We start from the raw sequence: 25,670 nt of genomic DNA, 5'->3' as shown, positions 1-25,670 counted from the left end.
ATTATCTCCTCAAGTATTTTCTCATGGCCTTACTTTTTGTCTTCTTCTTCTGGAACTTTTAAGATCTACTCTCTTAGCAACTTTCAAGTACACAACGAAGTATTGCTAAGTATATTCACCATGCTGTACATTACATCCCAGGTCTTATTTATTTTATACCTGGAAGTTTGTATCTTTTGACCACCTTCACCCTTTTCACCCACTCACCAGTCCTGGCCCCTGGCAACCACCAGTCTAGTATAACTGTGAGGATTTTTTTTTTTAAATAAGACTTCACATATAAGAGACCTTACATGGTATTTCTCTGACTTAATTAACTTAACATAGTGCCCTCAAGGTCAGACCATGTAGTCACAAATGGTAATATTTCCTTCTTTTTGTGAGTGAATGGTGGCTCAAAGGTTAAAGAATTCACCTGCCATTGCAGGAGATGTGGGTTTGATCCCTGGGTTGGGAAGATCCCCTGGAGAAGGAAATGGCAACCCAGTCCAGTATTCTCGCCTGGAAAATCCCATGGACAGAGGAGCCTGGCAGGCTATAGTCCATGGGATCACAAAGAGTTCGGTACACCTTAGTGACTAAACAACAAAAATATTCCGTTGTATATGTGTATTACATTTTCTTTCTAGTCATCCGTACATGGGCACTTAGGCTGTTTCCGTATCCTGGGTATTGTAAATAATGCTACAGTCCACAGTGGGTTCACATAATTATTTTCAACTTAGTGTTTCTGTTTCCTTCAGATAAATACCCAGAATTGGAATTGCTAGATCATGTAGTAGTTCTATGTTTAATTTTTTGAAGACCCTGTATACTGTTTTCCATAGTGGCCATACCAATTTACATTTCCACCAACAGTGCACAACAATTCCCTTTTCTTCACTCCCTCACCAATACTTGTTATCTCTTGCCTTTTTGAAAATAGCCATTCTGACAGATCTGAGGTGGTATTTCATTGTGGTTTTATTTGCGTTTCCCAGAAGACTAGTGGTGTTGAGCACCTTTTCATGTATCTATTGACCATGTGTTTGTCTTCTTTGGAAAAAAGTCTATTCAGATCCTCTGCCCATTTTTAAATCAGATTGTTTGCTTTTTCCCCTTTGAGTGTCATGAGCTCTTTATATATTTTGGATACTAACCCCTTATCAGACATATTATCTGCAAATATTAAATTAAATATTAATTAATTAAATATTAAAATGTTATCAGACATATTTCCCATGTGGTAGGTTGCCTTTTTCTTTTGTTGATGCTTTCCTTTGCTGTACAGAAGCCTTTTGGTTAGGTGTAGTCCCACTTATTTATTTTTGGTTTTGTTGCCTATACTTACTCTTTTTGATACTATTATAAATGGAACTATTTTCTTAATTTCCTTTACAGATTGTTCATTATTGGTGTATATAAATGCAACTGGTTTTTGTATGTTATTTTGTACCTTGCAAATTTACTGAATTCTTTTATTAGTTCTAATGAGCTTTTTTGGGGGAGGAATATTTAGAATGTTCTACATACAAGATCACGTGATCTGCAAACAGATAATTTTACTTCTTCCTTTCCAATTTGGATGCCTTTTATTTAATTTTCTTGTCTACTTTCTGTGGCTAAAATTTCCTTTTTGATATTGAACATTGTTTATCTGAGAATGTTTTAATTCCCCACTCATTTTTGAAGGACAGTTTAGTCAGATATAATATAGAAGTCTCAGTTAACATTTACTCTTTCAGCCCTATAAATACGTTATGCCACTTCTGGACTCTGAGGTTTTCACTTAGACATTTGCCGATCATCTTATTGAGGATCACTTACACATGAATCACTTTTTCTTGCTCCTTTCAGGATTCTCAGTTTAGCTGTTGGCAGTTTGATTATAATGTATCCTGGTGTAAGCCTCTTCAGTTAATCTTACTTAGAGTTCATTGAGATTCTTGGACTTGTGAATCCATATTTTCCCTCAAATTTGGGAAGGTTTCAGCCATTATTTCTTCAAATAACCTCTCTACTCCTTTTTGCTTTCAGTCTCTGGGACTGTCATAATGCATATGTTACTTGGTGTCCCATAAGTCTTTTAATCTCTGTTGACTTTTCTTCATTCGTTTTTGCCCCTCAGACTTGACAATTTCACATGATATCTTCAGTGTCACTGATTCTTTCTTCCTGTTTCAGTCTACTGTTGAGACCCTTTAGTGGATATTTTTGTTGAGCTCCTGTATTTTCAACTCTAGAATTTCTTTTTTTGTTTCTTTTTATAATTTTTAACCTCTTTATTGATATTCTCATTTAAAAAAATATATCCCTTTCCTGATTCCTTTGGTTCTTTGTATTTTCTCTTAGTTCTTTGAGCATACTTAGGATAGTTGTTTTAGTCTTTGTCTGGTACTTCTGTGCCTGTGCTTTTTCAGGGACAGTTTGTGCCACTTTATTTTTTCCCTTTGAATGTGGCATTTTCCCCTATTTCTTTGTATGCTTTGTAATTTTTTAAATGGAAAATTAGTTTTTTTTTTTTTTAAACAGCCTTGCAGATAGGCTCTCTTCTGGGGAAGACATTTGCTAACTAACAAGGCTCTGAGCTTTGGCTGTGGTTCCTTTACACCCTGTGGTGCCCAATCCTTATATTTTATTGTCCAAAATCCCTGAACGAGCCAATTATTTTTCAGTCACTGATTTGAAGGATGCTTTCTAGAATTAAGCCTATGCTAAATCATCCTCTAACTATGACTTTAAGACTATTGAGAGGATTCTTAGGCATTATAGGCTATTGCACGTTTGGATTCTGAGTTATGGGGAACTTGCCAGGCCTTTATATAAACTTATAACTGAGATAGTTATATAAAGTTTATAACTTTCTATATATTTATAACAAGATCATGGCATCTGGTCCCATCACTTCATGGGAAATAGATGGGGAAACAGTGGAAACAGTGACAGACTTTATTTTCTTGGGCTCTAAAATCACTGCAGATGGTTGACTGCATCCATGAAATTGAAAGACACTTGCTCCTTGTAAGAAAAGCTATGACAAAGCTAGACAGAATATTAAGCAGCAGAAACATTACTTTGCCAACAAAGGTCTGTCTAGTCAAAGCTATGGTTTTTCCAGTAGTCATGTATGGATGTGAGAGTTGGACTCACAAAGAGAGCTGAATGATGAAGAATTGATGCGTTTAAACTGTGGTGTTGGAGAAGACTCTTGAGAGTCCCTTGGACTACAAGGAGATCCAACCAGTCCATCCTAAAGGAAATCAGTCCTGAATACTCATTGGATATGAAGAAAATATTCATTGGATATAAAAGAAAAGAGGGGGGATGAGAGATACTTCTTAGGCAGATTGATAAGAAGTCCAGGGTCCCTGAGGAGGAGAAAGGGGTCTGGGGCTGTCAAGAAGGAGAAAAGGACAAACATTTTTTTCTACATTGCTTTGTCTTAGTATAACAATGTATTTTGCTCAAGGACATGTTTCTCCTTAACAAGAACCTTCCAACTAATCTTGTTATCTTAAGAGGTATGTTGTAAGGTATAGTAAGACCTTTCTATTGTTAGTTCTAATCCTGAAAGATGATGCTGTGAAAGTGCTGTACTCAATATGCCAGCAAATTTGGAAAACTCAGCAGTGGCCACAGGGCTGGAAAAGGTCAGTTTTCATTCCATTGCCAAAGAAAGGCAATGCCAAAGAATGCTCAGACTACCCCACAGTTGCACTCATCACACACGCTAGTAAAGTGATGCTTAAAATTCTCCAAGCCAGGCTTCAGCAATAACTGAACTGTGAACTTCCAGATGTTCAAGCTGGTTTTAGAAAAGGCAGAAGAACCAGAGATCAAATTGCCAACATCAGCTGGATCATCAAAAAAGCAAGAGAGTTCCAGAAAAATATCTATTTCTGCTTTATTGACTATGCTAAAGCCTTTGATTGAGTGGATCACAATAAACTCTGGAAAATTCTGAAAGAGATGGGAATACCAGACCACCTGACCTGCCTCTTGAGAAATCTGTATGCAGGTCAGGAAGCAACAGTTAGAACTGGACATGGAACAACAGACTGGTTCCAAATAGGAAAAGGAGTACATGAAGGCTGTATATTGTCACCCTGCTTATTTAACTTATGTGAAGAATACATCATGAGAAAAACAGGGCTGGAAGAAGCACAGGCTGGAATCAAGATTGCCGGGAGAAATATCAATAACCTCAGATATGCAGATGACACCACCCTTATGGCAGAAAGTGAAGAGGAACTAAAAAGCTTGTTGATGAAAGTGAAAGAGGAGAGTGAAAAAGTTGGCCTAAAGCTCAACATTCAGAAAACTAAGATCATGGCATCTGGTCCCATCACTTCATGGGAAATAGATGGGGAAACAGTGGAAACAGTATCAGACTTTATTTTTTTGGGCTCCAAAATCACTGCAGATGGTGACTGCAGCCATGAAATTAAAAGATGCTTACTCCTTGGAAGGAAAGTTATGACCAACCTAGATAGCATATTGAAAAGCAGAGACATTACTCTGCCAACAAAGGTTCGTCTAGTCAAGGCTATGGTTTTTCCAGTGGTCATGTATGGATGTAAGAGTTGGACTGTGAAGAAAGCTGAGTGCAGAAGAAATTATGCTTTTGAACTGTGGTGTTGGAGAAGACTCTTGAGAGTCCCTTGGACTACAAGGAGATCCAACCAATCCATTCTAAAGGAGATCAGTCCTGGGTGTTCTTTGGAAGGAATGATGTTAAAGCTGAAACTCCAGTACCTTGGCTACCTCATGTGAAGAGTTGTCTCATTGGAAAAGACTCTGATGCTGGAAGGGATTGGGGGCAGGAGGAGAAGGGGACGACAGAGGATGAGATGGCTGGATGGCATCACTGACTCGATGGATGTGAGTTTGAGTGAACTCTGGGAGTTGGTGATGGACAGGGAGGCCTGGCGTGCTGCGATTCATGGGGTTGCAAAGAGTCAGACACGACTGAGTGACTGAACTGAACTGAATCTCGTTAATTTAAGATGTATTTTGGGGGAGTGGGTCTGATAAAAGTATATAAGGCCTTGATAAGACTAGTGAGTAGGGCACTCTCCATCCCCTTTCTGATGTCTCTTGTCAGAAGCTTTCTCTGTCCCTTTTTGTACTTTAATAAAACTCTTCTACACCAAAGCTCTGGAATGATCAAGCCTGGTCCCTGGTCCTGAAGCTATATCTTCTTCGGAGATCATGAATCCAACGTCGTTCACCATAAGCTATCAGATGTATACAGAGTGGAGGCTAGTCTGAGCTAGCTGATGCCAATGTGCAGTTTTTTTTTTTTTTCCCCCTTGGGGGGGTGTCCTATCTGATTGTCTATTCATCACTGCTTCAGAGAAACAGAAGCATCAACTTTCTACCAATTTCTTCCTCAGAAGCAATGGAAGGATGGAGTTTTGACATCATCCTTGTTCTTTCTTTCCTGTTCTGTTTTTCTTCATGGCCCTAGTTTTACTCTAAAAAAACTCCTTTTGTGATTATTTTGAAGACCTACAGAAAGAGATACCATCTGAAAACTTTGACACAGGCCAGTCATAGGATTTAGAGCTCAGAAGGAACTAATCTTCTTCTTTAAGAAAGACCACTTTAAGTCCTCTAGCTAAGTATCTTTCTTTTCTAAATCCTGTTGCAACTTTTCAGTTCATCCAGAGATGAGATAGTTATCAGTTTGCATGTGTACTCTCTGTGACCCCATGGACTGTGGCTCACCAGGCTCCTCTGTGCATGGGATTTCCCAGGCAAGAATACTGGAGTGGCTTGCCATTCCCTTCTCCAGGGGATATTCCTGACTCAGGGATCAAACCCACGTCTCTTGTTTCTCCTGCATTGGCAGGCAGATTCTTTACCACTGTACCACCTGGGAAGCCCCTAATTGTCAGTTTACTGAACTTCAAATAGAAAGGTAGGAAAGGGTAGACTCTCAGTAAACTTGTTTGTTTACTCAAAATTGGTGCTAGGACACAGCAAATTTGGTGAAGCTTCCCAGTTACTAGTTGCACATGTAATTTTAATCTATTTTTGTCGGGTTTCATCCTCACATACCTTTGGCTACACACTGGAAACAGCCTCAAGATTGTCAATCAGGAGTGCAAGAAGAACCACAAAGAGAATTTAAAGAGAAAAAGCAGAGATTAAACCTAAGTGAAGAGATGTGCAGACAACCCTTCCCTGTAAGTCTAAAGAGAGAAATTTTGAATTTCCTTATCAAAAAGGAATGGCAGCAGCAAGACAGATGGAGATGTGACCTCCAGATCCTTGAAGATTAAGCCTGTGGCATGAGAATTGATATAAGCAGAATGGGGGAGAGATCAGTAATGCAGGTTGTGGTATGAAATGATTAGACTATAGGCTACTGCATCAGCAAAAACTGTCCTTTGCGTGGAGGCATGTGGATGCTTAATTAACTGAGGCATTATAAGGCTGGCACAATCTTATTACAGTGACTACCATTCTTATGAAGCATTATATATGATGCTAGAACAGTCTTCAATAGTGTTCTTATTAACAACAGAAAAGCTGTACAATCCATGCTTTCCTCTGATTCTTGCCCGTGTAATAGTCACTTCCTGTAAGGGAAGGGTTAGTTTTGTGATGATATAACAAATTACATAAAATGAACTCCTGTGGTTGTCATCTAGAGTATTGAGATGGTTTCCCACTCTACAGAATGGTAGAATGGGAATACTGATGAGAACCTCAAGGGAATAGAAATGGCAGCAGCACTTTTGCAAAGAAGGAAAAGCAGATGGAATCCTAGGGACCTTTGGCTAGGGACTGGACCTGAGCCTGAGAAATGACACTAAAGTTGCATATTAGAAAAGCCTTTATGTGGGATATATCACATCTCTCATATCCTATTGTTATCATAGTCAAACTTTATCATTTTGAAGGTGAGAAACCAAGGAACAGTGATGTACATGAGAATCACTTTTTTAAGCACACATGATTAATCGAATTGAGTTTATATCTTTTTGATTCTCAGCCCAGGCCTGATCCTTTTGGACTACAGTGCCCCTAATGGAAATGTACCAAAGGAAGATAGGTCCTACTCAAGTGTGAAGAATCAAGCAAAGGGTTAACTGGACTGAAGAGTGGATACCAAACTACTTTTTCTTTTTTGAGTTTGATAGAAGCAAACAAACTGTTGGAAGAATTAGAAGATATTTTCTGTGTTGAGAACTTGATTTTTCTATGCTTTCAGTACTGAATCATCCTAGCATGGTGTAATAGAAAGGTGTTGGATTTAAGTACTTATTCCTTCCTTTATCATTAATGTGTTACTTAACTTCTCTGTTGAGACGGCAATGGCACCCCACTCCAGTACTCTTGCCTGGAAAATCCCATGGATGGAGAAGCCTGGTGGGCTGCAGTCCATGGTGTCGTGAAGAGTCAGACACAACTGAGTGACATCACTTTCACTTTTCACTTTCATGCAGTGGAGAAGGAAATGGCAACCCACTCCAGTGTTCTTGCCTGGAGAGTCCCAGGGATGGGGTAGCCTGGTGGGCTGCCGTCTATGGGGTCGCACAGAGTTGGACACAACTGAAGCGACTTAGCAGTAACTTTTCTGAGCCACAGTTTCTTCATCTGTAAAGCGGAGATAGTAACATTGCCTAATTTATAGGGCTATTGTGAGGATTAAAAGAGATATGCATGTAAAGCCAAAAACAGTAGCTCTAAAGAGTTCTCTGAATCTAGTTAAAGCACTTTGGGCCATGTGTAGAATGGTACATCTCCCTGTAGAGAAAGTATTTTCCCAAATATGAGTTTTAACAGACACTGAAATGTGGTTTTGCTTATCCAGGAAAACCCAGGACCACAAGGACCTCATCTTTATGACTCCTTTTTCCTCCTCATTGTTATCTTAGACCCCAGAAGACAGGACTGGATTTCATAGGCAGCTCTGTAATTCAGCATAAGAAAAACAAGGCTAGAAATTCCACCAGAGATGTGGGCTTTGCTTGCCCTTGGGTGGGGTTTCTTAGCCTCCATACTATTGATGTTTTCACCTGGATACTACTTTGTTGTTGCGGGGGTGGGGGTGGGGGTGGTGGGCTGTGCTGTATACTGGGGGCTTTCCTACTGGCTCAGACAGTAAAGAACCTGCCTGCAATGCAGAAGACCTGGGTTTGATCCCTGGGTTAGAAAGATCCCTTGGAGAAGGGAATGGCAACCCACTCCAGTGTATACTACAGGTTGTTTAGAAGCATCCCTGGCCTCTACCTATTAGATGCCAGTGGCACCTCATTCCTTCCCCTAGTTGTGCTGGCCAAAAGTACCCCCAGATATTGCCAAATGTCCTGTGGGACAAGGTGCAACTTTGAGAACCTAGGAGAAATGAATCTGCTAGCTGTTTAGCACACAAACATCCTGTAGGATAAGCTAATGAAATCTTTAGGAGGGATTGGTAATTTAAAGGGCAAGGAAGAATGAAGAAAAGAAGAATTCAGGCGAGGAACACTCTGAACTTTGAAAGAGAACCTGTGTTATATTTCAGGTCTTACTGATACAGAGATTAATAAGACATAGGTTCTGCTCTCAAGGGGCTCACGTTTTAATGGGAAGGTCCACCACTTGAACAATGAGAATGCCATGGAGTGAGTGCTGTGACTGAGATATATAGAAGGTGCTGTGGGGCAGTGGGAGCCCAGAGGTCAGGCACCCATATTAGTGGGGTACAGGAAAGGCTTTCCAGAAGAGATCATATGTGAGCTGAAGAATGAGAAAGGATTAGCCTGGCAAAGATAAAGGGAGGATGGAAGAGACGTAAGAGAATTTGGGGTTTGGTTGGAAGTGCAGATCATTTAGGTTGATTGGGAGAGGAGCATTCAAGAACAAGGAGTGTGGAAGAGATGGCATGTAAGAACTAGGAGGCAGGAGGGAAGGGATATATACATGGCTCGGTGGTAAAAGAATCCACCTGTGAAGGCAGGAGTTGCAAGAGATCCCAGTTCAATCCCTGGGTACTGAAGATCCCGTGGAGAAGGAAATGGCAACCCACTCCAGTATTCTTGCCTAGAGAATCCGTTGGAGAGAGGAGCCTGGCAGGCTACAGTCCATAGAGTTGCAAAGAGTCGGACACGATTGAGCACACACACACCATATATATATATATATATATATATATATATTTATATATATATATAATTTATTTATATTATATATAATAGAAATAAATATATTATATATATATAAATATATATATATTTATATATATATGGTGTGTGCGTATATATTTTTATATATATATATTTATATAATTTTGATTGGTTCATGTTGTTTTTTGGCAGAAACCAACGCAAAACTGTAAAACTATTTTCCACCAACTAAAAATATAAATAACATTTAAAAAATAGCTAAGAGAGCCTACCCTTTAACAAAAACTTGGAGAATATAAAAATAAAGCTGATTGAAAATTAAAAAAAAAGATAGGAAGCAGATCATGAAAGTCCCTCTAAGCCACATGAAAGACAACTCTGAGAACTATCAAGAGCCATTGAGTTTCTCCGTTATCTTGTTTGACTTTAAGGAAGATTATTTTAGCTGCAGAGTAGAAGATAGATTGGAAGTAGGGTGACCAGTCAGGAGGTTATTATTGTAGTCCAAGTGAGAGATGATTATGACTTGAGTTAGGGTAGTGGCAGTGAGAAGGATTTCAAGATTTGTTTATGTGATGAGAACAATAGGATCTGGGGATGAGTTAGGTATGGGGACAATTTCTGGTTTGTGCTATTTGTATGCTATTCACTACGATGGACAACATTGGGGATAGAAGAGATTTGGAAGGCAGATGAAGTTTAATTTGGGAGAAGTTGAATTTGAAATAGTTGTGATCACTGAGGTGGGGATATCTAGTAGACATTAAATATATGAGCCTGAAGATCAGGAGAGAATTTAGGGTAAAGATTCAAGATTAAGAGTCATCAGGAGAAACAAGCCATGGAAATGGATGAAATAGTCCAAGGAGAATGTGTATACTGAAAAGGGATGAGGGCTAAGGATATTCCTAGGGCCTGGTTCTTCACTTCATTTGTATCACATTCTCTGAGAAGTGTTCCTTCACTAACTTAGGTAAAATATCACCTCATCACTCTCTATTCCTTTACCCTGCTTTCATTTGGTAACACATTACAATTGCACATTATGTTACATATATGACCCGTTAGCTTTTAGGTTACTCTCAGATATTTACAATAGTATAATCAATAGGCATTACAGAGTTCAACCACTCAAAATTAAAAATTTTTCTCACATTCAATTTAAAGCTTCTTCATCCCCGTACCTCCAGTGCAGTTGACTGGAGATCCCCCAGATCTTCAATGAAGAAAAGTGACTTAGTCTGTTCTTTCACTCTCCTGGCTCCTTCCTGCCCTACTTGCTCTGCTGCTTCACGTTCCTCTAGTGTTGACAGTCCCAGTAGGTAGGAAGAGAGAGTCTTAAAGGGACTGCTACTGCTGCTAAGTCGATTCAGTCGTGTCTGACTCTGTGCGACCCTATAGACGGCAGCCCACCAGGCTCCCCTGTCCCTAGGATTCTCCAGGCAAGAACACTGGAGTGTGTTGCCATTTCTTTCTCCAATGCATGAAAGTGAAAAGTGAAAGTGAAGTCGCTCAGTCATGTCCAACTCTCAGCGACCCCATGGACTGCAGCCCACCAGGCTCCTCCGTCCATGGGATTTTCAAGGCAAGAGTGCTGGAGTGGGGTGCCATTGCCTTCTCTGCTTAAAGGGACAGTGAGGCTTAATTGAGTGGATCTTTGAGTGGATCTGGTGTAATCTGGCTATCAGTGCCCCAGCACTGCCTTTTCTTGCAATGTATTTTTGTGGTTTCTTCAGAGACTCCTTCACTTCCCATTCCCCTAGTGGACCTCCTCCCCGTGCCATTCCTGATGGGAACAATATACACTGACTGTCTTCCCCTATGGCTCTTGCTCACACAACTTTCTCCTCATGGGATCCTCATTTTTCTGCTGGAGTTGCCAGATACATTCTAAAGAAACTACCTGGCCCATAGAAAACATGGTCCCTTGGAAGTCTAGACCTCTCTCTTTGTCCTGCTGTTGTGAACAACTTCAACCAGTTTTATGCCTTCAGTTTTCTTCAGGTAAAAGTCAAGCACAAGCTTCCCTTATTCAAACACCACAGGACATATGTTAAGTTCTCCCACGAACCCTTCCTGCTTTAGTGGCTACATAGGCAGGCCTAAACATTTCTGTAGTGCAGCAAGCCTTCAACCTGAGATTAAGATACCAGTCTCACCTCTTGAAAGGTTTACCTGAGACCTTTTTGCTTGCTTTCAACAGAGCTTCCCTGGCTCAGGTAGTAAAGAATCTGCCTGCAATATGGGAGATGTGGGTTCCATCCCTGGGTTGGGAAGATCCCCTGGGAAGAGAATGGCAACCCAGTCCATTATTCTTGCCTGGAGAATCCCATGGACAGAGGAATTTGGTGGGCTACAGTCCATGGAGTCGCAAAGAACATGACTGAGTGACTAACATACTTAACAGGGGAACCATAGTGCCTTCTACTCCCATGAATCCTCTTAAACATTCTCTTTCCCTTCCTCGAATTAATTTCTAGAGTTCTCCTGGATGTAAGGGAGGTGACTGGTGAGTAATGATAATTGAAATACCAGTTTAGCTACCTCTTAGTACTTATTTGATGTGATTATTTATAACTGAGAAGCAATATAAAATACTAGTTAAGAACATAGACTCTGGAGCCATTTTTCAAATCCCAACTTAAACCATTTGACCTCTCTGTGCCTCAGTTTTTTTATTTGTAAAATGAGAGTAGTAATGGTATCTATATCACAGGATTTTTTTGTGAGGACTAAATGTGTATGTGTGTGTCTTAGATTAATAGAATAGTAACTGGAATAATAGTAAGTGTGATGTGTGTTTGCTACTGTGCTACTATTTATTGTTCTTTGACTTAGAATGTAAGCTCCGTGTGTGCAAGATCTTTGTTTGTTTACTGCTGCATTTCCAGCTCCCAAAACCAATGTATTTAATAAGTACTAGTAAATGTTAGCAGAGAAGGCAATGGCAACCCACTCCAGTACTCTTGCCTGGAAAATCCCATGGACGGAGGAGCCTGGTAGGCTGCAGTCCAGGGGTCGCTAGCAGCAGCAGCAGCAGCAGTAAATGTTAGTGCCCACAGATTTCTCCTGAGTAAATGTGATGGTTAAGCCTTGAATGTTAAAGTGTGGGCAGACAAAGTGTGGTCTGAGAAGAGTAAGAAAGACAGAGAGAGGAGAACCAGGAAGCTATGATATTCCAGAAATGATAGGAGAGGAGGAGAGCTTCCCTGGCTCAGGCAGTGAAGAATCAGCCTACAATGCAGGAGACCTGGGATTGATCCCCGAGTTGGGAAGATCCCCTGGAGGAGGGCATGGCATCCTATTCCAGTATTCTTGCTTGGAGGATCCCATGGACATAGGAGCCTGATGGGCTACAGTCCATGGGGTTGCAAAGAGTTGGACATGACTGAGTGACTAACACTTTGTCACTTTCATAGGAGAAGAGACTTAAATAAGTAAGAAGCGGGCAATAGCATCAAACATTGCTAGAGTGGCAAAGGAAAATAAAACACATAGGTCATTACATTTTGTAACAAGGCACCCCTATCTTTTGCTTTCATAGCCTGGTAAATAATGGATTTCCTTCCTTCAGAAATGCTTTTATGAGAATGAATGACCACTCAGAATAAATCTTTGAATAGTTCTTAAAAGTTACCAACCCTCAAAGAATAAACCAGTCCTGCATTTATTTATTTTGGCCATAATCACAAAGGACCCATTCTCAATAAAATTCAGAACATTTAACCCTGATATCAACCCTCCTCTTGAATCAAACAGCAAAACCTGCTGTTAACATCTGCATTCAACTCCATGCCACTTCTTCTAAGAATGTCCTTCTCCCTTTTCCCTTCCCTCAACCCATCCTCTCTTTTCAAGAGTATAAGTAGTATATATAGAGAGCCCTTACAACTAATAATAAAAGACAAATAATCTAATTTAGAAATGGACAAAGGATTTAAATAGGCATTTCTTCAAAGAAGATATACCAATGGCTAGTAAATACATGAAAATGTGCTCAACATCTTTAGTTATTACTGCTGCTGCTGCTAAGTCGCTTCAGTCGTGTCCGACTCTGTGTGACTCCATAGACGGCAGCCCACCAGGCCCCACCGTCCCTGGGATTCTCCAGGCAAGATCACTGGAGTGGGTTGCCATTTCCTTCTCCAGTGCATGAAAGTGAAAAGTGAAAGTGAAGTCGATCAGTCGTGTCTGACTCTTAGCGACCCCATGGACTGCAGCCTACCAGGCTCCTCTGTCCATGGGATTTTCCCGGCAAGAGTACTGGAGTGGGGTGCCATTGCCTTCTCCCTTTTAGTTATTAGGGAAGTGCAAATCAAAACTACAATAATAAACCCACTTCACATCCACTGGAATGTCTAATCAAAAAAAAAAAAAAAAACCCAATAATAACCACTGTTACCAAGGATGTAGACAATTTAGGACTGTCATACATTGCTGATGGGAATGTAAAATGCTGTAGCCAATTGGGAAACCAGTCTGGCTATTTTTGAACTGTGGTTCTGGAGAAGTCTTTTGAGAGTCCCTTGGACAGCAAGGAGAATCCAACCAGTCCATTCTAAAGGAAATCAGTCCTGAGTATTCAATGGAAGGACCGATGCTGAAGCTGAAACTCCAATACTTTGGCCACCTGATGTGAAGAACTGACTCCTTAGAAAAGACCTTGACACTGGGAAAGATTGAAGGCAGGAGGAGAAGGGGATGACAGAGGATGAGATGGCTGGAAGGCATCGCTGACTCAATGGACATGAGTTTGAATAAACTCCGGGAGTTGGTGATGGACAAGGAGGCCTGGTATGCTGTAGTCCATGAGGTCGCAAAGAGTCGGACACGACTGAGTGACTGAACTGAACTGAACTGTGAGTGTCTGGGTTTGCTTGCATTGGACCCCTCACAATATTTGGTATAAGATTTAAGCACAGTATCCTTGGGGCAAACAAGGAGGCTCAAACAGAAATAGACAGCAGTTTGTAAGGCATGGAATCTGTGTAAATAGGCCGCTGACTAACTGTTTTGGTTCATCGTTTATGTTTGTCCCTGTGTATTTGTAGCTGGTTCGTGAGACTGTCTTAGAGTAAAGGAGTCAGATCCTAACATTCTCCTTAATAAGGTAGACCTTGGAGAGTAAGAAAGTGCATATACAGAAAGAAGTAAGAACACAAAATACTATTACTGAGGAACAAGGGGATTGGACTAAATATTTTCTGAATTCTCTACTGGATGAAGGTATTTCCAGCTCTGCCAAAGACCACCTGCAAAGAAGAAGCAGAGAAGTGCTTGGTCTGAGTTCCCCACAGGCCAGGATAGGGAGTTGAACACATTCATAGCCCAGGGCTGAGCAGCAGGCTTTGTGAGCTGAGTTGGCAAAGCCAGACAGAACAAAAGGATTTCCTTTTTGAAGTGGCTTCTTCACACTTCAGGCTGTAGGCAGGGTACTAAAGGACTAAAGTATGGAAGAAAAATAAGGGAGAGCCTGGAAGCTGAATTTTGCCATTTTGTCTGTTAGAATTAAAATAAATTTTTTTCCCTTTTAAAGTTTTTCCAAAAATTTTATATCATCAGTGCCATATTTGCTCATTATAAGAAAGTTGAAAATTAAAATTAAAAAAATATAGTTCAGTTCAGTCACACAGTCGAGTCCTACTCTTTATGATCCTGTGGACTGCAGCCTTCCAGGCCTCCCTGGCCATCACCAGGTCCCGGAGTTTACTCAAACTCATGTCCATTGAGTCAGTGATACCATCCAACCATCTCATCCTCTGTTGTCCCCTTCTGCTCCTGCATTCAATCTTTCCCAGCATCAGGGTCGCATTCAATCTTTCCCAGCATCAGGGTCTTTTCCAAGGAGTCAGTTCTTCACATCAGGTGGCCAAAGTATTGGAGTTTCAGCTTCAGCATCACTCCTTCCATTGAATGTTCATGATTGGTTTCCTTTAGGATGGACTAGTTGGATCTCCTTGCAGTCCAAGGGACTCTCAAGAGTCTTCTCCAACACCACAGTTCAAATGCATCAATTCTTCAGGGCTCAGCTTTTTTTATGGTCCAACTCTCCCATCCATACATGACCACTGGAAAAACCCTAGCTTTGACTAGACAGACCTTTGTTGGCAAAGTGATGGCTCTCCTTTTTAATATGCTGTCTAGGTTGCCCATAACTTTTCTTCCAAGGAGCAAGTATCTTTTAATTTCATGGCTGCAGTCAACATCTGCAATGATTTTGGAGCCCCCCAAAATAAAGTCTGTCACAGTTTGTACTGTTTCCCCATCTATTTGCCATCAAGTGATGGGACCAGATGCCATGATCTTAGTTTTCTGAATGTTGAGTTTTAAGCCAACTTTTTCACTCTCCTCTTTCATGTTCATCAAGAGACTCTTTAGTTCTTCTTCCTTTCTGCCATGATGTGCTCTGCACATAAGTTAAATAAGTATGGTGACTATATATAGCCTTGACGTACTCCTTTCCCAATTTGGAACCAGTCTGTTATTCCATGTCCAATTCTAACTGTTGCTTCTTGACCTGAATACAGATTTCTCAGGAGGCAGGTCAGGTGGTCTGGTATTCCCATCTCTTTTAAGAATTTTCCGCAGTTTGTTGTGATCCACACAGTCAAAGGCTTTGGCGTAGTCAATAAAGCAGAAGTAGATGTTTTTCTGGAACTCTCTTGCTATTTTGATGATCCAGAAGATGTTGGTAATTTGATCTCTGGCCTTTTCTAAAACCAGCTTGAACATCTGGAAATTAATGGTGCATATACTGTTGAAGCCTAGCTTGGAGAATTTTGAACATTACTTTGCTAGTGTGTGAGATGAGTACAATTATGTGGTAGTTTGAGCATTCTTTGGTATTGACTTTCTTTGGGATTGGAATGAAAACTGACTTTTTCCACTCCTTTGGCCACTGCTGAGTTTTCCCAATTTGCTGGCAAATTTAGGATTTGAATTAGCTCAACTGAAATTCCATCACCTCCACTAGCTTTGTTGGTAGTGCTTCTTCCTAAGGCCCACTTGACTTCACATTCCAGGATGTCTGGCTCTAGGTGAATGGTCACACCATCATGATTATTTGGGTCATAAATATCTTTTTTGTATAGTCCTTCTGTGTATTCTTGCCACCTCTTCTTAATATCTTCTGCTTCTGTTAGGTCCATACCATTTCTGTCCTTTATTGTACCCACCCATCTTTGCATGAAAAGTTCCCTTGGTATCTCTAATTTTCTTGAAGAGATCTCTGGTCTTTCCCATTCTATTGTTTTCCTCTATTTCTTTGCATTGATCACTGAGAAAGGCTTTCTTTTCTTTCCTTGCTATTCTTTGGAACTCTGCATTCAAATGGGTATATCTTTCCTTTTCTCCTTTGCCTTTCACATATCTATTTGTAAGGCCTCCTCAGACAACCATTGTGCCTTTTTGCATTTCTTTTTTTGGGGGGATGGTCTTGATACCTGTTTACTGTACAATGTCATGAATCTACGTCCATAGTTCTTCAGGCACTCTATCAGATTTAATCCCTTGAATCTATTTGTCACTTCCACTGTATAATCATAAAGGGATTTTATTTAGGTCTCACTTGAATGGTCTAGTGGTTTTCCCTACTTTCTTCAGTTTAAGTCTAAATTTGGGAATTAAGAGTTCATGATCTGAGCCACAGTCAGTTCCGGTCTTGTTTTTGCTGACTGTATAGAGCTTCTCCATCTTTGGCTGCAAAGAATACAATCAGTCTGATTTTGGAATTGACCATCTGGTGATGTCCATGTGTAGAGTTTTTTCTTGTGTTGCTGGAAGAGGGTGTTTGCTATGACCAGTGTGTTCTCTTGGAAAAACTCTATTAGCCTTTGCTCTGCTTCATTTTGTACTCCAAGGCCAAATTTGCCTCTTACTCCAGGTATTTCTTGACTTCCTACTTTTGTGTTCTAGTCCCCTATAATTAAAAGGACATCTTTTTGGGGTGTTAGTTCTAGAAGGTCTTGTAGGTCTTCATCGAACTGTTCAATTTAAGCTTCTTCAGCATTACTGGTAGGGGCATAGACTTGGATTACTGTGATATTGAGTGGTTTGCCTTGGAAACTAACAGAGATCATCCTGTCATTTTTGAGATTACATCCAAGTACTGCATTTCGGACTCATTTGTTGACTGTGATGGCTACTCTGTTTTTTCTAAGGGATTCTTGCCCACAGTAGTAGATATAATGGCCATCTGAGTTAAATTCACCCATTTTGGTCCATTTTAGTTTGTTGATTGCTAAAATGTGGATGTTCACTCTTGCCATCTTCTATTTGACCACTTCAAATTTGCCTTGATTCATGGGCCTAACATTCCAGGTTCCTATGCAGTATTGCTTTTTGTAGCATTGGACTTTACTTGCATCACCAGTTACATCCACAACTGGGTTTTGTTTTTGCTTTGGCTCTGTCTCTTCATTCTTTCTGGAGTTATTTCTTCACTGATCTCTAGTAGCATATTGGGCAACTACAGACCTGGGGAATTCATCTTTCAGTGTCCTATCTTTTTGCCTTTTTATACTGTTCATGGGGTTCTCAAGGCAAGAATACGGAAGTGGTTTGCCATTCCCTTCTCCAGTGCACCACGTTTTGTCAGAACTCTCCACCATGACCCATCCATCTTGGGTGGCCCTACATGGCATGGCTCATAGTTTCATTGAGTTAGACAAGGCTGTGGATTAAAGATTTTTAATCTTATTGGATTAAAGATTTACTGAGCATGGCCCCGCCCATCAGAACAAGACCCAGTTTCCCCCTCAGTCATTTCCTCCCATCAGGAAGCTTCCATAAGCCTCTTATTCTTCTCCATCAGAGGGCAGACAGACTGAAAACCACAGTCACAGAAAAAATATAGTGTAAAAGAATATTTTAAAAAGAATGTGTATATATATATATATATGTATAATTGAATCACTTTGCTGTATAACAGGAATTAACAACAATGTAAATCAACTATACGTCAATAGAAATAAGAAAAAAAAAGTTGAAAATACAAAAAAAAGGAGGAAAGCAAAAACTTCATTTTGTTATACCACCTAGAGACAGCCACTGTTACTATTTTCCGCATTTCTTTTTAGCCTTTTCCACTCATTTCCACTAATTCTTGTGATCATATCTTATATTAAAGTTGTATTATACTTTCAGGGCTTCCTTGGTGGCTCAGACGGTAAAGAATCTGCTTGCAATGCAGGAGACCTGGGTTCGATTCCTGGGCTGGGAAGATCCCCGGAGGAGGGCATGGCAACCCACTCCAGTATTCTTACCTGGAGAATCCCACAGACAGAGGAGCCTAGCAGGCTACAGTCCATAGGGTTGCAAAGAGTCGGACATCACTGAGCAAGTAAGTACAGCACATACTTTCAATTAATCCTAGAGTATAAACATTTTCCTGTCATTAGGAATTATGTGTAAATATCATTTTTATTGTTTATATAATATTCTGTGACTATACTATAGTTACTTAACCTTTGAACCATAAGAATTTTTTTCAACATAATTAAGTTTTAAACAATTTTCACATAACATTAGAAAACAAATTCTATTCGCGTTCTCACAGACTATATAAACCAGGAGACACTGGAATATATCCAGGGACATAGAACAAGATGCAGAGATTCATGGTCTAAAGGTATTGAAATCATAGAGGGTCTGTTCTCTTATCACTGTGAATCATAAGGATTTTTTCTAGTATTTTATTATACTAAGTAATACTGGGATTTACATCATTCTACAAAAATTTTGTGTACGTTTCTGTTTCCTTAGGAAACATTCATTCATTCATTATATGCAAATATTAGTGAGGACTTACTGTTTGCCAGGTACTATGCTTGGTGCAAAGTTTCTGCCTAGGGTGACATGTTGTCAGCTACTGAGATAAGGAGGAGGAGCAAATTTAAGAGAAAAGATGGTGGGTTCAGCTTCAGATGTGTTGCGTTTGAGACATCCAAGTGGAAATGTCAAGAAAGCAGAGCTTAGTGAAGAAGTCTGGATAGAGGTATAAAATTACAGATGTGGTCATATAGATGGTAATTCATGCCAAATGAGTGAAAGATCATACAGGGAAAGAGTATAGGTAGCCTAGTCCTGAGAATGTCCAGCTTTCAGAGGCTAGATAGCAGAAGTGGAATCTGCAAAAGAGACCGAGGAGAGGGCAAAGGGTTTGGAGGCAAAGCAAGAGTGCGGCATCATAGATGCCACAGGAAGACTTTCAAGGAGGAGGAAATGGTTAACAGTGTTAAATGTAGGGGGGAGGTCAAGCAAGATAAGCAGGGAAAACACTGCATTTATTTATTTAATATAGCTTTTCTGACACAGAGTTCATTGGTTGAGTATCTTGTTGAGCAGTTTCAGTGGAGTGTTGAGGGGAAGGAAGCCAAATTGCTGAGTAAGAAGGGGATAGAAATTGCCCATAAAGAGGAGCTAGAGAGGTACCTAGTGTGTAGGGAGGATTTTTTTTCAAGGTGACAGAGACTTGAGCATGTTTAATTGCTGATGACAGATGGAAGGGACTTGAGCCTGGTTAATAGCTGATGAGAAGAATGAGGGGGAGTAGGGAGACTGGGGAGAGGAATCTATAATTATTGGGTAAATATAAACATTTTAATGTCTATTGATATATACTGCTCACATGCTTTCTAAAAGGGTTTTAAGCCAAAACACACTCCTCCTAGCAATTATGAAAGAGCTTGTTGTGTGGCCACTTTGTCTTCATTAAGTGTTATACAAACAAACAAACAAAAACTGTTGCTGAAGAGTTTCATTATGGTTCTAATTTACTCCATTTAGATTACTAGTGAGCTGAATATTTTAACCAGTTGTGTCTGTGTGTGAATTTAGTCTATGTCCTTTCCCCAAAACGTTTCTGTTTCGGACAGACACTTTTATTTGCCATAAAAAAACAAAGTCAAAGGATCAGAATAGCATCGTATTTTTTCTTCCCAAATTATATGGTCGAGAGTCTTCGCTTCTTAGAAGTACACAACAATTTGTGGCTCAGCTGAAGGGAAGAGAGACATGATGTATCATCTGAGAGAGGGACCACCTATGAAACCCAGGTCTAGTCAGACTCCTATGTCAGTCGTCAAGCTCCCTTTGCTAACCTGGGACCGCATCCCTCCAGTGCCTTAAGGATTTGGTCCTCAGAGCTCCCCTTCGGGTGGCCGGTGGCGTGGCCCCCTTTCATGGAGCCCGGAGTGCTGTGCGGCCCCTTTAAGAGTCCAGCTCCTCCCCGCTCCAGGGAAAGTTGCAGCTTTTTCCGCCTCCTGGGAGGGTGAGAAGGGCTGGCTGCCTGGAGCGGGGCTGCGGTTTTCCCAGAGCGGTAGACTCTTCCCTGAATCCGGCACTGGGACGTCTCACCCTCTCGTGGCACCTGTTGCAGGTGACAGGTAGGTCCATGGCCCACAGCCGTCCCTCTGCACTCGGTCCGGGACGCCTCCTGGGCCCCCAGCCGCTTTTCACTGCCTAAGCGCCCCCACCCCCATCTAGGGGACCTGCTCTCTTCCCTCCCCCCTCCCGGTCTCCCAGTCTCGCTTTGTCCGGAGCTTACCCTCTGTCCCTTGGCCCCGTTGGCCTGGGCGGACCGCACCACGCTTTGACTCCCGTCAGCTTGGGCGGTCCCTCCCCACCACTTTGTTTTACCTTATTTTTTTTTTTAATTAATTTTATTTTATTTTTAAACTTTACATAATTGTATTAGTTTTGCCAATATCAAAATGAATCTACCACAGGTATACATGTGTTCCCCATCCTGAACCCTCCTCCCTCCTCCCTCCCCATACCATCCCTCTGGGTCGTCCCAGTGCCTTAGTCTCCAAGCCCTTTCCCCGGCCCATCCGTCGCCGCCGAGGGCTGTTCCCGTTGGGGCTCTGCTTCCTCCAGTGTGGACGGCTTTTCCCGCCCTCGGGAACCGGGGCCCCTCCCGGGAGCTGGCCCTAGTTGGCAGGGGAGGGGCTGATCTCCTAGCGGGAACTACGCCCTCCCAGGCGTCGAGTCACCTTTTCTGCGGTGTCTGGGCTCCGCATTGCTTCCGGACCTCGGCCCTCACGGCGTCCACTTCCCTGGTCTCCGCGGATCCACCGCAGGTAAAGGCTGGAGGCTGGTTGGCCCCTAGTCCTGCTTCAGTGGGCACCCTCTGCGCTTGGGGCTGAGGACCTGGCTGTGTGCTCTGGAGCTGAACCTCTTTATCTTGCCACCCTTAGGCTTCCCTGGTGGCTCAGCAGTAAAGAATCTGCCTGCCAATGCAGGATCCCTGGGTCGGGAAGATCCCCCGGAGAAGGGAATGGCAACCCACTCCAGTATTCTTGTCTGAGAAATCCCATGGACAGAGGAGCCTGATGGGCTACAATCCATGGGGTCGCACAAGAGTCTGACACGACTTAGCCACTAAAGGACAACTTACAGCGGTCAGCGAGGTACGCTTCTGAAGGAGGGTCCTCAGAGCCTTCAGAAGGGACATAGAACATTTCCATCTGTGATGGTTTGTAAAGGGGTAGAAAAGATGTCCCTCCAACCCTTAACGTTGAATAAGATGGTTGGAATTTTGGGTGCTAAAATCATTGGGTTAGAATTTTGGTGACTGGAACAGGTCATGTTTCTAATTAACTAAACTTTTCTTCCTGAAGTATCCTGCCTGCTTCTCCAAGACCAGAGGACCTAGCGTTCCAGAATACTGCTTTGGGCAGGGTTGATCCTAGACCTTGTACATTTGTTGCAGAAATTAGTCTTCAGTACATATTGTACCTCTTGGCTTCTTTTCTGCTTTCAGCTCCCCACCCCTCATAAGTCCATTAATTTTAAGGTGTTAATGGTCTTATGTGTTTACCCGATGGTCTGTGGAGAGAACAATGGTTAATGCGAAGAGCTGAGGCCCTAATGAAGTTTTTGGCTGTAGTTGTTGGGTGTTTTTTTTTTTTTTTTTTTTTTTTCATCTGTTGGGAATTCTAATATTAAAAGACCACCAACTTGGCTTGTGAGACTTTTCCTGGCAGGGGATGAACATTTCTGATAGCACAATTTCAGGTGCCTCTCACTAAGTCAGAGCAGTGAAATGGAGTTTGGAGGCCTGTTCAGGGATACACTCACAGGGAGGTCTGTGAGTGTATGTGACATTTCTGATTGATGCTTTCTGAGCTTTTCCCCTTAAAGCTGCTACTAATCAGGGTTGTTAGAATCCATTGAGCCAGGCACTGTGAGAAGTTCTTTATATAATTACCTCACATAATCCTAATGTTAACTGTATGTGTGAGGTACCACAATTATAAGCCTGAAAGCTCAGGCTTCTCTGGTGGCTCAGCAGTAAAGAATCTGCCTGCCGTTGCAGGAGACATGGGTTCGATCCCTGGGTCGGGAAGATCCCGGGGAGAAGGAAATGGCAACCCACTCCACTATTCTTGCCTGGGAAATCCCACTGACAGAGGAGCCTGGCAGCCTAATATTCCGTGGAATGGCAAAAGAGTCAGATATGACTTAGTGACTCAACAACAACATAATGAAAGGGGGACTCTGAGAGTTTAAGTACCTTGTCTCAGATCACCCAACTGATTAGGGCCAGAGCTGGGTCATCTGACTGCAGCTGAGCTGTATTCTTCTCCCCTATCATACCAACTCTGCTGTCTTAGATTTTTCAGTTCAGTTCAGTTCAGTCACTCAGTCGTGTCTGACTCTTTGCGACCGCATGAATTGCAGCACGCCAGGCCTCCCTGTCCATCACCAACTCCCGGAGTTCACTCAGACTCACGTCCATCGGGTCAGTGATGCATGCAGCCATCTCATCCTCCATCGTCCCCTTCTGCTCCTGCCCCCAATCCCTCCCAGCATCAGAGTCTTTTCCAATGAGTCAGCTCTTCGCATGAGGTTAGGAACACTAAATAGCTCACAGATGAGGGCTAAGTGATGAAAAATTTCCTTTCCAAGTTGAAGCCTAAGTTTTGGTCCTTGATTCCACCTCAGAGGGACTGCAGAGACTTTGGAGCACTTACCTCACTGATGGCTCACCCACTTCACTTCCACTGTGGGAATGCTTGCCACATTGCCACTATAAGCACATCCCCCCAACCCAGCCCCGTGTACCCAGGTGAGTGAACCTCCAGGGCTATCTGCTCAGAGGGAATTGTCCTAAAGTTAGAGAAGGTGACCCTTGATTCTAGGGATGTGTGCCTGGCTCAATTTTTTCCTTTTCCACTAGGTAGGGTGTGGAAAGTGGTAAGGATTTCCCAACAGCCAGGCCAGAATGTCTGAGGCTTAGTGTGGGCTTGTTTTATCATGGAATGGATGGACTACCTTAGGGAAGAACAGTCCATGAGAAAATTTCTCTCCTGATCCCATCTCTGGGTCTTTGCTTAAAGTACTCTTTTTTTTTTTTCTCTCTCTTTTCTCTCTCTTTTTTTTCCCTGAAGCGATAACTTTGTCACCTGTACCCACTTCCCTGCCATTAATTCCTATTCATCAAGATTTAGCTCTAAAGTCACCTCCTTTGGGACAACCTTACTGAACACACAGTTCCTTCCCCTAAGCAGAATTTCCAGTTATTCTGTGTTCTAAAACTCTTTGTTTACACCTCAGGAAAATCTCTTAAAACTCTCAGTTGATTTTCCTGGAAAAGGAAATAACAACCCACGACAGTTTTCTTGCCTGGAAAATCCCATGGACAGAGGAGCCTGGCAGGCTACAGTCCATAGGGTCAAAACATGACTAAGTGACTGAGTACGTGCTGACCACAGTTGGTTTTCCATCTCGAAGGTTGTAATCTAAGACAAGGTCTAGATCTTGGAGCTCCCTTTGTCTTGAGCACAAGAGATTAACAAATATTTGTACAAGGACCTGGGGATACCATCCCTTCAAGGGTCCTTCAAGGGCCTTAGGTCAGGTGATGATGGGACTGAAGTACAGAAGACGCTTTTTTGAGGCACTTGAATCTACAGCTAGGACTTTGTACTTAAATGTCACCTTAGTGAGGTCATCCCTAACCACCCTAATTAAACTTATTTAAATAAGTTTTAAAGTTTTAAGTCCTTCCTTGAACATTCTGTTGATATATGCCCCTTCCCTACCTTATTACTCTAATGTAATATTTTGTGTATTTTATTCATTTTTCTTTCTTGTCATTCTTTTTCTTTTCTTGTTTTCTTTCTTATTCATTTTTCTTTTCTTCTCCCTCCATAGTGTAAGTTCTATGTGGGCAGAGATTGCTGTCTGTTTCATTCACCAGTGGACCCCAGCATCCGTAACAGAGCCTGGCACATTGTAGGTGCTTGCTAATATTTGTTAAATAAATTAATATATGACATCACCATTGTAGGAATTGGCACTCTTTTATGTTCTCCGGGGCCAGAAACTTAAGTGTCCTCAGTCTGCCCCAGGCCCAGTTCTCATACAATTCTGCTTTGTGATTGCATGCCTGGTGACAACTTTGACCTCCTTGGAAGTACTTCCTCTCTCTCTTTTTTTTTTTTTTTTTAAGGCATGAGTCTCTGGATGGAAACTTCTAAAATTTAAGGTGGAAATGTTAAGATGCTGTGCTTCTTGTGGTCCGCACTAGGAAGAGGGGTATGGCTTGTCAGATGTCTTAAGGCCTTTATCCAGTGAGCTCAGTAAGAAGCTGGAGAAAGTTGCTGTGTGATAGGGAAGTGAACAGCTCACAAGAATAAAAGATGGCCTAACAAATTAAGGTTCTGGCCTCAAGTCACTCTTAGCCTTTTAGGCATGATGTGTTTATTGGATTATTAACTTTATGAAAAACCCATTGCTGATTACTGCTTGTGTGATACTTGACAAGTTTTATACTAGGAGAATTATACCATGTGAGGGAACCACTATGTAACAGGAAAGGAAAAAAGTACTGTTCTATTTAAATGTTTCAAAACATTCAGAAAAAAAAAAAAAAATAAGGCTAGAATCTTTCCAAAGACAGGCTGGAAGGAGTTGGACTCTTGATACACTGGTAAATATGTGATTCTCCACCATTTAATGAATGATAACTTCTCTGAAACTGGTTTGTACAAAAAACTTCTGCCCAACCTCTTCTGCTCAATTTTTCTCCTCAACTTCTCGATATAGTGTAGTGACCCAGGGCTCAGTCCATGGACTTTTCTCTATCCAGAATCTTTCTAGAAACATTCATCCAGCCCAATGGTTTTAAATACCCTCTGTCACTCCAAAATTTATGTCTCTGTCCCAGGCCTTTCTTCTAAGCTGCAGCCTCATAGATCTAATGAGCTATTAAGCATTCCTACTTGGCTATCAAATAGGCATCTCAAACTTAACATGGCCAAAACAATACTCCTTAAAAAAATTTTTTTATTGACATATAGCTGTTTTACAACGTTGTGTTAATTTCTGCTGTACAACAAAGTGATTCGGGTATACATATATATAGTTATGTATACATACATATATATATATATATATATATATATATATATATATTTATACAGTTATATATATAGGCGCACACACACACATTATTTTTGGCCCTGCCACACAGCTTACGGGATCTTAGTTCACAGACCACAGATTGAACCCATGCCCTTGACATTGAAAGTGTGCAGTCCTAACCACTGGACCACCAGGGAATTC

General features: G+C 41.5%; 1 protein-coding gene and 1 long non-coding RNA gene across 6 annotated transcripts in view; both read left to right on the top strand.

Annotated features, from left to right (window-relative positions):
* The window catches only part of LOC113887940, a 28,505-nt gene extending 10,224 nt beyond the window's left edge, over window positions 1-18,281 (top strand). The window contains exon 3 of the long non-coding RNA XR_003509865.1: window positions 18,243-18,281. This is a non-coding gene — a long non-coding RNA (uncharacterized LOC113887940). The remainder of the gene's footprint in view (window positions 1-18,242) is intronic.
* Window positions 18,282-20,337: 2,056 nt separating this feature from the next.
* SYTL4 (synaptotagmin like 4) overlaps window positions 20,338-25,670 on the top strand; it is a 66,928-nt gene continuing 61,595 nt past the window's right edge. For 3 of the 5 annotated variants that reach the window (XM_027535277.1, XM_027535276.1, XM_027535280.1), the window contains exon 1: window positions 20,338-20,482. The gene's annotated coding sequence lies outside the window, so the exon portion shown is untranslated. Of the gene's footprint in view, window positions 20,483-21,414; window positions 21,509-25,670 lie in introns of those variants that run through there. The other 2 variants (XM_027535278.1, XM_027535279.1) reach the window with 2 other exon arrangements.

Source organism: Bos indicus x Bos taurus, chromosome X (genome assembly GCF_003369695.1).
Source record: "Bos indicus x Bos taurus breed Angus x Brahman F1 hybrid chromosome X, Bos_hybrid_MaternalHap_v2.0, whole genome shotgun sequence".
NCBI lineage: Eukaryota > Metazoa > Chordata > Mammalia > Artiodactyla > Bovidae > Bos > Bos indicus x Bos taurus.
The sequence above is the reverse complement of the archived record's forward strand: the minus strand, read 5'-3'. Positions and strand labels throughout refer to the sequence as shown.